Genomic DNA, 15,663 nt, shown 5'->3' with positions numbered 1-15,663 from the left:
GTAGATCGCCAGGCTTTTCTTCAGAGGCACCTCTGGGTGGACTGGAACCTACTGAGTGTTACCTGTTTTTGTCACCCAGGGACTCCAAAGTTATAATAATGTTACAGTTTTGTGGAGGGAATTGAGGGTGGGAATTGAGGTGTGTAACTTTCTGGATAAGAATTATGTAATGTTTAGAGGGTGATCCTGTAAATTGGGAGGGTTTGGTCACTTTAAAAATTATTTTTATTGTTATATCTTTACTATGTATCAACATTGTGTTTGCCAAACATTAACTCATCTCACAATACCCTGGCAGCACTGTTGGGGAGGAAATTCAAGTTTAAGGAAACTAAGCGTGATTGCTGGGCAGCATAGCTGCTGAGTGCTGGGTCTCTGAGACAGGCCTTCAGCCATTAAGTCCCATCAGCAGGCTCTGCTGCTGAGGCATCTATGGGTACCTTTATGTGATCTGAAGTTTTAAAAATGTATAGATAAAAATAAAATGTTATAGTTTAAAGGACAGTGTTTTAGCCTTTAAAAGCAGTACCTTAACTGTTACCTTATGGCTATATGAATACTTTTTTTGTTTCAAAATATCAGTCCATTTGCAGAAGATGGGATCATCTCATGTATCTTTTCATTTCTTCCCTTTGCCTGGGGTTTGATGGAAGAGAGAGGACCATATATAAAGTGACAGATAGCCTCCATGCTGCACTGAGTGTTGAGATTAGGAGCATTGTTTATTTCTGGAGCCAACAGCTATTAAGTGTTAAGCTCTTGCTGTTCTCTCCATTCTTACATGCATGAGATGGTCGACTAGGGGACACATTGCAATCATTACCATAGTGACATTAATTTTTTTTTAATCCTTTATGTACTATTTGCATGGGAAAGGTTGTGAACAGTTGCTCTTTGGTTTTGTATAACTTTCTGGTATCTTTAGTCAATCTATGCAGTACCTATTATACTAAATATCCAGATGTGCAAAAAGTTGAGTCACAGACCTTATTCTTAAGGAGCTTACTATATAGTTGCAAAAATAAAGTAGAAATGTAAAAAAGTACAATAGAAGTATCAGATAACGGTTCAAGGCAGTAAATGACTAATTGTAAAATAGAATGGACTGATGAGAAGTTCTGGAGGAGGTCAAAAAGAGGAAGTGGACCATGTTGCTAGTAGGTCTATATGTGAAAATTACTCCTGTTTTTTGTAAGTACGCCAGTTGTCCATACCCAGTGTGATTTGTCTGTGTTTCTCTCTTTAGCTTGTACATTTCCTGTAATCTCTGCTTATGTATCAGTGGGTCTTGGCTGCGGCCCTGGTGTTTACTCTCAGGAGACACTTGAAGCCTGCTAGTGGTATTGCTCTAGCAATGCAATAACCCTGTATTATCCACCTGAAAAGGAGTATATCAGGATATGCAGGCTTAATAACATTAAACTAGACTCATTCTTGACTCGAAATTTAATTTTTGGAGGCCCCCATTGGTCTTCAGGCATGATAAAAGTTCTTCAAAACTCATTGTAATCGGTCTTGTGTTTTCTTTTATTACCTTCTTGAAATGTTTTCAACCTTACTTTCCTTTACATCTGGTGAGGGGAAGGGAGAAAAGTTTTACTACATTTTCCTATTCTTTAGGTTCCTTCAGAGCATTCAAGTTCTTCTATACAGCCTTCATTTTGTATGATTTTATACCCACAAAAGGTAGCAAAGTGGAAGGATTGTCAGATCTGTGTCCTTCATATCTCGGATCCTTTTGTTAGAGATACCTGTATCTGCGATTTCGTCTTCCCTGTTGTTTTTGTTATATCAGCTGTCTTTAAATGGTCTACTTTGATATTTGTTCAGCTTTATTTGAAGAGATATTTTGATTCCTAAAAGAATAATTCTCTGATCACAGGAGGGTGGTATTCAATTGTCTCTGATATTTGTTCCTTATTTATTTTTTTTTTTTTTAAAAAATATTTATTGCTTGGTTCTTTTCAGATTTGATGTCCAGGCTCACCTTTATTCTAAAGTACTTCAGGCCAGAAGAGGAACTGGCAATCAGAATATAGCTGGGCTGATGACAGTCATGTTCATTGCACCAAGACTTTTTTTAAGCAAACATATATCAAACATATATTACGTACTTGGCACTGAGTCAGTACTATAAAGAATAAAAATGAACCCAACAGAACCTAAGCCCTTGTGGACAGGGAAGGCAGTGAAGAAGAAGGAAGGAGAGACAGAGGAGACCAATTACTGCCACTAGAATTTCTCTTCGTGCTGCCATTTAATTTTTCTGTTCGTCATTATTGAATGGAGTTGGGTCGTATTCCTTGTCTGATAAGCCTTAGAAATCAATGAGAAAACACATTTTATAAACTAATCGTATAACTGGACAAAGTATTAAATATTTCAGGTATAAGCTCAGCTCTCTACACCCCCACAGCTCTTTAACCCTCTCTCCTAGTTCGTTCCTTCTCACAGTTCCCAAAAAGGTGTCGTGTGATTCTAAGTGGGGTTTTTAGTTGCTGTTGAGTCAGCCCCAACTCATGGCAATTTTATGTATAACAGAATGAAATGTTGCCCAATCGTGCATCATCCTCATGGTTGCTGGCATGTTTGAGTCCATCGTTGTGGCTATCCATCTCATTGAGGGTTTCCCTTGTTTTTGCTCATCCTCCATGTTACCAAACATGATGTCCTTCTCTAATGATTGGTCTTTCCTGATGATGTGTCCAAAGTAAATGAGCCAAAGTCTCTCCATCCTCATTTCTAAAGATAATTCTGGTTGTATCTCTTCTAAGACTGACTCGTTCATTTTTCTGGCAGTCCACAGTATGTTCAGTATTCTTCATCAGTACCACGGTTTGAACACAGTGGTCTTAGATAGGTGGGCTTTTATATCTCTGCTGTTTGAGATACATTAGGGACAATGAAAAGCCAACAGATAGTGCAACTGAGGTGCTGAGAGCCACAAACAATGTGAAAATAAGCAGAAAGCATTTCACTTCACAGATGGGACAAATTCCCATTCCGTGCTAGGAATAGAAGTCTAAGAGTAGAGAAGGAAAAGCCCAAATGTTACTTTTTGTGGAAAGAAAGAAGTCTTGCCCTCAGCTTGTCAGGATGCTTATTTATCTGTGTTGGAATTGACATGATGGCAACGGGTTTGGTTTATTTTGTGAAAACTGTTACCAAAAAAAAAAAAAAAAAATCAGCTGTTTCCCAAAACAGTTTTATTTTGGGGCGGGGGGGAAGGGGTTGTGAAAGACTCGAGTCATCTTAAGAGGACAGAGATTTCAGAAGTATTTCAGTGTTGCTGTGGTCTAAACCTGTGCATCTCATTTCTTCATCAAAATCCCATTTGAGGCTTTTACCTGGCAGGTACTATTGATAGTGAGGGCCAGAGGTGTAGGTGAGGAGAAAAGGGTCCTTCTGCCATGAATGGTACACAGTGGAAGGGAAATAGCTGTTAAAATCCATGTGTACCTTCTGTACCTTCTCATCATAAAGATTACACCCTGGATTTGGCCATAATGGGTGACAGCTAGTTTTGGCTGCAGGTGGTTCCACAGGAATCTGCTAGAAACAGGGTTCTGAAGAGTTCAGGGAAAGGGAGATGTCCAAAGGCCAGCTGGCCAGGGGAAAACGGTACCTGGAGCAACATTTGTCATTAAGAGGATTTCTCCCCAAAGCCACATTTTTATTTCATGTTTGAAGGTCCTCGTAATCTGGGCAGACACCAGAGGCGGAAGGCTGAAGCAGGTTTGCACTTGTAGACCCTACTATTGGACAATTTGCATTTCTCATAGAACTGGAAGGGTAATCAGTCAGATGAGTGGTCCCCTCAAAACCATATCTCTTGGAGAAGGATAAGCAACCATTCAGTGACCTCTGCTGGGGAGTATTAGAAATTAAAGGTCCACTGTAACTAGCAGGCAACTGAACACCTTCCTAAAATAAAAAAGACCGAGCTAAAGGTAAACTTTCCCAGCTTTGTGTTTACCTGGAAAAGACTTCGTCTCTGAACTTGCCTTCAGTTTCAGATAGGTGGAGGAAGACACCATGTGCACTTTTTTCATTGCTCTTCTTGCCTCTGCTTCTACTTTGGTTTCTGATTTTGCATGATCATGTTCTGCCTTTGACTGGAAAAAGATGAAGGGTCTCTTGTGCCTCCAGAAGTTAGTGAAGGAAGCCCCCATGGCCTCAGCCGGGAATTAGCTTCAGAGGCCCATCACGGTTGGGACAGCATTTCCTCTGCTGCTTCTGCCAGGCTTCGTCACAGATAGCAGGGTGCAGCTACACCAGCACTTGTGGCTGTGTATCACCATGCCCAGGCAGGCTTCTTGAGGATGCAGGAGTTGAGGTGGTTGGTGTTACACATGACCCAAAACTCAGGTACCTGTGTGTGCTGCTGCACTCTGAGCTATAGCTGTGCTTTGTGTAGGAATCTGGCCACTCCTGGAACCAGTTGGTTTTTTTTTCACATTCTGTGGCAGTTTCATATAATTAGCATCCAGTTTAATATCTCCTTGTCCTCAGAATCAGCATTGTCTGGTTCCTAAAGGATTTCGTCTGTTCATCTCCCTGCAGAGATGTTTGGGAATTTTGCTCTCAAAAGCTTTAATATGATCAAGATGAGCCCACTCATGCAGCTTAGATAGGGAGACTGTTTTCTGATGCTGATCCATGGGCAACATTGGACTCAGAGGGTCACCCTCTGCCTCAAACCACTTTTTCACTCCTGGTATTTGTTCTTGCAGTTGTATTTTGTCTAGCAGACTGCTCTTGTACCGTCTACCGTTAAGATAACTTGAAAGAAAAATAAATATTTTTAAATATTAGAATTCTCCCTTTGGCTTCCCAAAGTGTTTTGGAGAACTTTAACTTTTTTAGTTGTATAAAAGCCAGACATTTTTTTCTTCGGTAGATAAATCATCATAAATGCTTTTAGTTGAATATCCCCCCCGCCTTTTTTTTTTGAAATGATGAATTCAGACATTCGCTAAGACCTGTTTTAAAGTCTTGACTCCTCTGAAGCCCTGGCTCTCGGTGACTCTTCTAAGCCAAAGTGACTTCTACCTTCTTTTAGTGATTTTTGCTGATAGCACTCGTTTTGGCACCTGCTTTAGTGCTTTATTTTTAATTTGTTTTTCTCTCTGTATGTATATCCTTCTTATAAGTAGATTATCAGCTATGTGAGATGTGTGGATTGAATCAGTGCTACTCAGCTTTCCTTTTGTTCCCCAGGCTTCCTGAGGGGTAGCATACATAGTCTTCTCCCTGGCTAACAATTTTAGATATGCTCCCAAGGATGTAGAAAATTCCCTCCAGGTGGTTCTGCTAGTCTCTCCCCCTCTCCACTGTGTTTTAATAGTGCATTTTATTTCCCATAGTACTTAACACCAGGCCTCATACTGTGGGAGTTCAGGAAGTATTTATGGATTGAATCAGACCCTTGGCAGGTGTGGTATGATGGAAGAAGAGAGGTCTGGAGGGACTGTTTTGTCCCCTATTCTCCCTCCCTCCTCTTAATTGTGTAATTAGAGGTAGATCACTTAACTTCTGTAGTCCTCTGTTTTCTCAAATGTAAAACAAGGGGACTATTTATCCAGAACTCAGTATTAAATGAAAAAAACCTATATGTGTTTCCCTGAGATTTAAAAAAATGTTAATATTGAAACAAGTGCAGTTCTCTGCTGGTGCCAGTTTCTAATAAAGTTTTCACAGTCTGTGGTTAGTGAGAATTTTTTTTTATTTCGTATCATGACTTTCCTGGAGCTCTGGTGGCACAGTGACTATGTGCTTGACTGCTAACCTCAAGGTTGGCAGTTCAAATCCATCAGTCGCTCTGCAGCAGAAACATGCGGCAGTCTTTCCATAAGATTGCCTCTTCATCTTTGTTTCTGTGAAATACTGGTAATAGTAGTTACTGGGTTTTCTTTTTTTTTAAATTTGGCAAAATGAAAAGTTGGCAACCTTATGTTTGTCCTTATAATTTGAAGAAAATTTTACTAATCTGTTAAATTGAGAAGTCAGAGGTACATGCTTTATTGCTTAAAAAAAACCTACTGCACCCCAGTTGGGGGACAAGTTTCTGTATACTTATTTGCTAGATCAAACGTATTAATATTTCTTCTCAAAATTTCTATCTTTACCAATATTTTGTCTGCTGGAACTATCAGTTTCTGGTGGAAGTATGTTAAATCTTTCATTGGAGTGTAGACTTGACAGTTTCTCAGATAGCTGATTTTGCTTGCTCTGTTTTTGAGTCTGTGGTGGTAGGAGGGAGCCCTGCTGGTGCAGTGGTTAAAAGCTCAGCTGCTAACCAAAAGGTCGGCAGTTCACATCTGTCAACTGCTCCTTGGAAGTCCTATAGGGCAGTTCTACTCTGTCCTGTAGGGTTGCTATGAGTCAGAATCGACTTGATGGCAAAGAATTTGGTGTTAGGAGCATTCAAGTTCATGAATGTTAAATATTCATGGTGAAACTTTTATTGTTATGGTGCCCTTCTGTATTCCTATTAATGTTTTTTTCCCCCCTCCAGTCTGATAATCTCTGACTTTTTATATGTGAGGATAATATATTTGAATAGATTTATTTCTGCTGTCCGAATTCCATATTTTCTGATTTTTTAATTTTTCTTCTGTTGGATTACTAGTTTTCTGCATTCCCTGCTCTCTCTTTTGTCTTCTCTGTTGATTTGGAAGCAATTAATTGTATTTCTATTCTTTTAGTGGTTACCATTAAAAATTTCAGCTACCAACTTTTCTAACAAAGCTCTGGTCCCCATTCTGTCACTGGGGAGCACTTTTAGCTTCATTTCCCACCTGTGGAGATGTTTGTCTTGCAATTGATCTTAGCATTTTTTTTTTAAACAGTTGTTTTTCACAACTATGTAAAGTCATGCGTTCTTTAACATCCATGATACATTCTGTGAAATAGGACATTATGTGATTCGGACGTTTTGTGAACACTGTATTATTTGCTGGGGTAAATAACCTGCCTCTACAATTTACCGTACCATTATATGCCTGGCAGTGCAGTCACTTTGTATACAGGAGACATGTGATGTGTGTGGGTAGCTGCTGTGTTTGCTACATCTGGTTACATCCACTACATCCTGTTCTCCAATTGGAATTTCTGAACTCTGCTATAACCTTAGGGGACCATGGACGTATATGCGGTTGGATGTTGCCTGGACAGACGTTATGCGGTACGTGATTGTATTCAGAAGGTTTTCCAGGGTGGATTCACTATACCGTCTCTGCTCCAGCTGTTCTTCTACCAGAGCTGGTGTGCATACTGCATATAATTGTAAATATTTGTTGGTTAATAAATATTTTTTACATTTTTCACCTTTCTGTTAGTTTTAGTTTAATTTGCTCTCCTTTTATTAATATTAGAAGGAAAGGGCAGAAAGAGGAGAGAAAGGACCACGCAAACATGTGGAACGGCCTTTTCACTGACTCTCCACATCTGGTCTGTGGGGCTTTCAGTGTTAAGAGAAGGAGATGTAGAGAATTTAGTTGGGGGTAAAACAATTGTAAGGTTCTGTTGTGAGTTGACAATATTTACTAATGGTATTTTCCATGTAGGCTGGCTATTTTGTTAGGTTTGTCATCTGTTTTGCTTTGTAAACACTAAAAGCATTATACAAATGCCGGTTATATTTTGGGAAACAGGAGAAGTATACGTATGTTGTAGCTATGACGATGGTGACTGAGTTTCGTAAGCATTCCTGTTGTGCTAACCTCGTGGTTGCTAGGACAGGTCTGAGACAGTGGCGATTATGCAGAGCACTGGGCTGGGGATCAGTTTAGCATTTGGATATGTCCCCATTTACACCTCACCCCGTTTTTCCTTTTTAGAAAGGTGAAGTTAGTTATGAAGAGAGGACGTAGCTGATTAAACCAAAACTTCTTAATTCCTGGGGCTGCAAGATCTGAGAACATAGAAGTGTATCTCTCTGACTAGTAAATGATTTCCAGGCATTAAAAAAAAAAGGTGACTGAGTTTCGTAAGCATTCCTGTTGTGCTAACCTCGTGGTTGCTAGGTCAGGTCTGAGACAGTGGCGATTATGCAGAGCACTGGGCTGGGGATCAGTTTAGCATTTGGATATGTCCCCATTTACACCTCACCCCGTTTTTCCTTTTTAGGAAGGTGAAGTTAGTTATGAAGAGAGGGACATAGCTGATTAAACCAAAACTTCTTAATTCCTGGGGCTGCAAGATCTGAGAACATAGAAGTGTATCTCTCTGACTAGTAAATGATTTCCAGGCATTAAAAAAAAAAAAGAGGTGGGGGAAAGCTAGTACTTTGTGGGAAGATAATTAGGGATTGCAAGATTGTTAGGCAGATCTTTATAATCTTCCCCACTGTTAACTCACCAACTGTCATATCCCCACAATACCTAAAATCACTTAAGGTTTTTTTCGTTTTTAATGTGGTTTTCATTGCTGTGGCTGTCAGATGAGAGCGAGGACTGAGATGGGATGGGATGAGAGCCTTTTGACCAGTTATGTCAGTCCATAAATCAGGGCCTGCCTTTTGAGTTAATGTATATTGAGCTGAGTATTTACTCTAAAACAAGTAATCGGAAGCATGTGTTTGTGGATTCCCAAAGGTCAAAATATGGGAGCTAGGCCTTAGCTGTGGTAGCTCTGTTGCCATTCAGAGACATTTGTGCTCATTTGTGCTCCACAGTGGTAAAAGAGACAGGGATCTGGTAGAGCCCCTTAAATTTGGCTCTGCTGGTTTGTAGTTTTGATGATACTTGTTTTACTCCTCAGTGCAGTTCTCTGAATTATATTTGAAGGCAAGCTTTCTGAGTTACAGACTCAATTTTAAGTAGGTACAGATTTCAAAGAGGCCATTTCACACAGCTGATTAGCATGTTTTCAATATCAAGTGAGGTTATCCAGTGGCGTGTTGTAGAATTTACTTGATTAGTCTGACTTAAGGGGAATAAAGACTCCCAGCAAGGACTGTGTATAGTGTAGAAGGAAAATGATACTGAAATCTATTGTTATCACCTAAAAGTGGATCCTTTTTTTTTTTCCTGCTCAGTTAACTGAATAAAAAATGCCTGTCATCTTATTCAAATTTTAAAAATCACCTGTTATAGATGTTTTGCCATTTTAAACAAGATAATTTTAGGCAGAGCGGGATAGTTTATGGTACCTCTTTTTTTTTTTTTTTTAAATACTTTAACTTGGTTAAACAATAAGAAAATTGAGATATCATTTTTGTTTAGATAAAAAGACAGGAAGGCAGTTTGTCACTGTTGAGCTTACTTTTCGAAGAGGCTTTCTATGTTCTAGATGCTCTCTGGGCTCTTGGGCTAAAGAGATGAGTAAGACATTGTCTCTACATCAGGGAGCTTAGATCCCAAACTGGTGTCCTCTGGTTCCCCCAAGATTTTGCTAGAAAAAGTGACCCTGAAGAGTGTTCCATGTTCAACTTCAGTTTAGGAAACATGAGATTAAGCATAGTTGAGCAGATTATTTAATTGTCGGACTTAGTAGTAGAGCCTTTAATAGAAGCATGTGAATTGTGAATTCCTATGAGGGGGCTATACTAAACAACATTTCCAAACTTGAAATAGTATGCTTATTAATACCTCCCTAAATGGAATACTAGGGTGGTACAATGGTTAAGCGCTTGGCTGCTGTCTTAGTTATCTAGTACTGCTCTAACAGAAATACCACAAGTGGATGGTTTTAACAATGAGAAGTTTATTTTCTCATAGTCTACTAGGCTAGAAGTCCGAATTTAGGGTGCCAGCGCCAGGGGAATGCTTTCTGTCATTGTCGGCTCTGGAGGAAGTCTTTGTCATCAGCCTTCCCTTGGTCGAGGAGCTTCTCAGGTGCAGGGACCCCAGGTCCAAAGGAAGTGCTCTGCTTCTGGCATTGCTTTCTTGGTGGTATGAGGTCCCAATGTCTCTCTGCTCGTGTCTCTCTTTTATATCTCAAAGAGATTGGCTTAAGACACTAATCTTTTAGATCCCGTCAATATAACTGCCGCTAATCCATCTCATTAACCATCATAGTGATAGGATTTACAACACATCGGAAAATCACATCAGATGACAGAATGGTGGACAGTCACACAATACTGGGAATCGTGGCCTAGCCAAATTGATACACATATTTTTCAGGGACATAGTTCAACCCATGACAGCTATTAACCAAAAGGTCAGTGGTTTGAACACACCAGCCACTCTGTAGGACAAAAGACCTAGTGATCTTCTCCCGTAAAGATTATAGCCTGTGGGACAGTTCTACTCTGTCCTGTAGGATTGCTGTGAGTCACAATCAGCTGGTCAGCACACAACAACAACAAACAGAATATTAATTGCATGTTAAATTAATATTAATTGCGTATTAAATTCTTACGTGTATTTGTGGTATTTGAGAATAGTGATTTCCAAACCTAGCTGATCATCAGAATCACCTTGGGTGCTTAAGGAAAAAAAAAAAATTGAGTTGGAATACATTTGTGTGGTTTAAAATCCATAAAGTATAAATTGGCATACAGTAAAAAGTCTCCCTGCTCTGTCCCCAAGCCTTCTACTTCACTTCCTCATAGGTGACTAATGTTACTCCTTTCAGAGATGCATGTGCTAGAAAATAAGTACACATATTCTCTTCCAATTTTTCACAATGGTGGCACACTGTACACAGTTTTGCAGCTTGTTTTTTTTTCCCGCACTCAGGATATCTTAGAGTTCTTTCCATATAAACACATAGTGTCTTCATCCTTTTTATGGCTCTATGGATGTATCATAATTTATTTAGTCAGAATACAAATCACTGGACTTTGTATCTGGAGATATGGAGGTATGGAGATATGGTAGCCACTTTTGGCAGAAGTGAGAGTAACCTATTGCCGTGGAGTCAGTTTCGACTTACAGCGACCCTATAGGACAGAGTAGAACTGCCCTCTAGGGTTTCCAAGGAGCGGATAGTGGATTTGAACTGTCGACGTTTTGGTTAGCAGATGAGCTCTTAACCATTACATAGATGCTAAATATCTACCCATCGTCACCCAGTGGCAGAGCTGGGACTCAAAACTCAGGGCTTCTTTCAGGTATCTAGGTGTGTGACCCAACCAAAAATGAAACCTGTTGCTATTGATTCAGTTCCAACTCATAATGACCCTCTAGGACAGAGTGGAACTGTCCCATAGGGTTTCCTAGGCTGTAATCTTTATGGAAGCAGACTGCCACATCTTTCTCCTGTGGAGCAGCTGGTGGGCTCGGCTAGCAGCCGAGTACTTTATGCACTGCGCCACCAGAGTTCCTCCCAGGGTATGACCGGGCTGGTGCTAATTTTTTCTTTTCGTGGCTATGCTGATTGGCCAGATGAGACAAAACCAACGAAAAATTAGTATGTTTTTATATACAGTTATTACTATTTAGGTGCAGCATTAAATGTTAAAGCCAAAAAACCAAACCCATTGCCTTCCAGTTGATTCCGACTCATAGCAACCTTGTAGGATGGGGTAGAGCTTCCCCATAGAGTTTCAAAGGAGTATCTGGTAGATTCAAACTACTGACATTTTAGATTAGTAGCTGTAGCTCTTAACCACTACGCCACCAGGGTTTCCACATTAAATGTCAAGATATTTTATTGTGTCACCTGCGAATAGAAGACTTCCAGGGATTGGACTTTGTGTAGTTCGCATTTTAAGACACTTAGCCAGCTAGACTTACATTATCAATTTAAGGCACTTAAGCAGGCAGGCCGCACACAAGTGGACATTCTATCAGTAATTTTGTTTCCTGATGAGCCCTCCTTTCTTCTTCCTTGTGCTTTCAGCTTCCTCTTGTTCCATTCAGCATATTTTCCTAACGCTAACCCAGATTAAAATGCAGAGGAAGGAGAAGGAAAAGGAGAAAGAAGACTGCCCTCTAAGTGGAAGGGAAGTGGGAGACTATAAAGTACTGTGTGATTTTTCTGTCAGTTTGGTAAACTCTTTCTCTGGGATAATTCCCAAAGAAAGAATTTAAAAAATTCTGCATATTATTGTATCTTCATTTGAATTAGGGTCTAACCTCATAGGGAGATTACTTCATAGGACAACATTCCTTTGGTATGTTTTAAAAATCTAGTCTTGTAACTTTGATTACATAGGAGAACATCTAAAAATCTCTAAAAATGTCTGTCAGAAGAAAGAAAAGGCTGTGAATCCACTATTTTCAGGCAGTGTAGGGTTTAGAGCCGAGACATCTGAATGCCTATTCATTCAGCCACCGATTCATCTGGTAGATGGTTACTTTGTCAGGTGCTGTGGATTTAGAGGTTAATAAACATAGTTCTGCCTTCAGCGAGCTTGCCGGGCAGTGAAGGAGACAAATATTTCATCAAACAAATAAGTAATAATTGTTACAGTATAAGGAGTGCTATGCAGGAAATATGCATCAGCTATTATTGGAACTCAGAGAAGTGCCTAGTTTAGCCTGTAGTGGAGGGTGAGCTAAGGTTTCCCACATTTGCTCTTTGAGCCTTGCCTTGAAGGCTTAGTAGCCAGGTGTGGAGAAGGTGGCAGTGGGGTATGGTTATTCTAGGCTGAGGGAATAGGTGTATAAAAAAAAGTAAGAGCATTGTGAGTATGATTTAGTTAGGGAATTGTGAGACTATGGGGATGCCTCTGAAACAGTGAGAGGAGATGAGAATAAAAATGTAAGGGCAAGAAGAGAAGAAATCTCTTTGTGAAATAAAAACCTATGTACAAGAGCCAAAGAGTTAGAGAGTGTGCCTACAGATTTCTGGTTCCAGGAATTCTCAGACATAGCCGACATTCCCTGGGTCCTCAGGCTCCTACCAGATCGCAGGACTCAAATTGGGCCCTGTTTACTTTGGCTACCAGTTCAAGTCAAAACTTGGCTGCAAAGCAGCAATATAGCAGGCTATCCAAGGATGAAAAATATAGTTTAATAATAATGATAATGGCTGCCATTCATTGAGCACTTAAGTTCCTGGCTCTTTCCAAGACATCTTATAAAATAATCTTTAATCCTTATAGCGATACTACAAGACAAATGGTTTTATCTCTGCTTAACAGATCAAGAAATCGAGGCTCTGGGAGATTAAAGCAAGCTCATCCCAGGTTACAGGGCCAGTTAATGGTAGGGGTGGGATCTCTCTCTCCCAGGTTTGTTGACACCACAGCTCAGTTCTTTTCCCTTTCTACTGTGCTGCCGCCAACAAGACACCAGATGCAGTTTCTGATGCTGGTGGGATGGCAGCTCAGGAATGTAAAATGACCATTTCAAAGGCAGTAAAACTGTGATTTCATCTTTGATGTTTAAGGGCAACAAAAAACCGTCACAGTAGTGCTTGTTTAGAGAATCTCTCTGGAATCTAATGGCATCAAGACCCTGGGTCAGGAATATAACCTTCTTAATTGTCTTGTTTCTATGGAAAAATCAGATTTCATTATAAGTGTTGTATTTCAGAGTATAGTTCTGAGGACTGGATAACTTGCCAAATGCCATGTTTGTGTTATGAAGTGCATCAGTTATCTCATGAGACATTTGATTTGTATGCAGAGTTAAAATTGGGCTTGTAACGATTTGAATACATTATCTGCAATTGGCAGATACTTTAATAAATGAATTTACAGGTATTCAGAGTGTGGATATGGCGAAAGGGTGAAGAAAGCCAAATATTTTCTCTTGAAATTTTGCTTGGGTGTAACATGTTTGGGTGGGAGCTCTAAAGAGTCTTCCTGTCTTTTTTGTTAGCACAGTTCAATTCTTGTTTATATGGATGGTCTTACCATTAAGAAAATGAAATTAGATGAGACAGGACTTACGAAATTGTTAAGAATTAATGTCTAAAGGCCTAATTTTTATCTTTTCCCCCAATTTTCTTCTTTTCCGTTTGGCATGTGTATTCTTTCCCTTTTCCTGTTTTGAATGGACCGGAAAATTACATAGTGGGTTTTGCTTTAAAGGAAAGTGACTCATTTTCTTGTATTCAGCATTTAGTTTCTTACAGACCTGTTCATCTTTCAAATGGCACCGTGGTTTAGGATTTGGTCTCCTTTCCATTTATTAGTAAAAAAAATGTTACTTATGACATTGTATAGGAGTTTTTAACCAGAATATTTTAAAGAAATTACCTGTAAGTATAATGCCATATTTCTGTATCATAGTTTGTAGAGCATTTCTTATGAATTTTCTCAGTTTTATAGAAATCTGTCAGTTTCAGCTAAAAATCATTTTGGGGAAAATAGTTATGATGTTCACATTTAAAAAATTTTTGTATTACTTTAGTAAATTTACAGTATTTGTTTAGAAACTTCTTTTTGGTCTTGAATGTGTCTTGAAAATGAATGTCCTGTATCATTTATTTAAGGTGAAGTAAACAGATTATATAAGCTGGCATTTGTCATCTTCACCGTATTAAGCATGAAGTATGTATAAGTCCTGTCTATAACCAGTCATTCAAGAGGCTGACACATGGATTTTTCTCTCTACAAAAGCTGTTTTTTGGTTTGATCTGGGGTTGTGTACTGTAAGAGTAAAGCCGTATGTTCGCTACCTGTTGTTTTGGAGGGTTGACAGTAAGAGCAAAACCAGGCTGCTATTTTAGAAGTCATTGAGCCTAATTTAAAGAAATAAACTGTGGTTAACATTTGTGGCTGAGCAAGGTTATCAGGCACCAGTGTAAAAGCTGATAATTTGAATTATTAGACTATACTGAGATTACGCCTCACCAAGGAAATAGGTTTTTTTTAGAGGGTAGGAGGAGTAATCCCTTTACCTTCTCAAACTCAGTCCTAAAGAGGTGAGGGAGATTAGGGCCCTTCTAGCCACCATGAAGGAGTACAAGCTCTGTTGCTAGATCTGAGTTTTCAGGAGAAGGTGAGATTTTATGTGAAATCTTCCAATTTTAAAACTTGGCTGAGAATTTAAAAAAAGATTAAAATACCACGAGACTCAAAGTACATCTGTAGGCTGGCAGTTTGTTCCGCTCCATACCCCTGTTCCCCTCCACCCCATCTCCCCATTTTAGTAGCTTTTGCATGTAAATCTTTAAGAGGTTCTTTTGATACTGCACCCCCACCCACATTGAAAATCAGTAGTGAGTGAATGGTAGACTCTTAATGCCTCACAAGAGTTTAATACTATCAGGGATGCCATTACACTATCATGCCATGCCATTTATACATGAACAGAATCATGCATGGGTAAAAGATTTATTCAAAGTGTGAGGTAGACCCCCCCCCCCCAAAAAAAACAAACAGACAAACAAACTTGTAGCTGTCAAGTTGATTTCGGACTCATACTAACCGTAGGGTTGGAGAACTGCCCCATATGGTTTCCTAGGCTGTAAACCTTTACAGAAGCAGACATCTCTCTCCCGCGGAACTGCTTGTGGGTCCGAATTGTCAACCCACCATCCTTGCAGCAGCCAAGCATATAACCACTGTGCTGCCAGGCTCTTGGCAAGATAGACCAGTGAGTTTTAATGTAACAGTATGAAAAATTCATTCATAGTGTTTCAGATTCCACATTGCAACCAACCTGAATCTATTGTTTGTCAAGTTTTGATGAATCAAAGAATACCCACAATTTAAGAAGTATTTTGAAAGTGTGTAATGAAGAGGTTATCTTGGTTGAACTTCATTTTAGTAAGAAGAATGGACAATTATCATTTCTTTTCAACATCAGTTTAGTA

The 15,663-nt window shown here is 39.5% G+C and overlaps 1 protein-coding gene and 1 pseudogene across 11 annotated transcripts in view; one reads left to right on the top strand and one right to left on the bottom strand.

The window, feature by feature from the left end:
* UBR5 (ubiquitin protein ligase E3 component n-recognin 5) overlaps nucleotides 1-15,663 on the top strand; it is a 156,484-nt gene that overhangs the window by 21,069 nt on the left and 119,752 nt on the right. The window lies entirely within an intron of this gene.
* Nucleotides 3,207-6,185, bottom strand: LOC100673657 (chorion-specific transcription factor GCMa-like; annotated as a pseudogene).

This window comes from Loxodonta africana, chromosome 14 (assembly GCF_030014295.1).
Source record: "Loxodonta africana isolate mLoxAfr1 chromosome 14, mLoxAfr1.hap2, whole genome shotgun sequence".
Lineage (NCBI taxonomy): Eukaryota > Metazoa > Chordata > Mammalia > Proboscidea > Elephantidae > Loxodonta > Loxodonta africana.
This window is presented reverse-complemented; position numbering and strand designations above follow the sequence as displayed.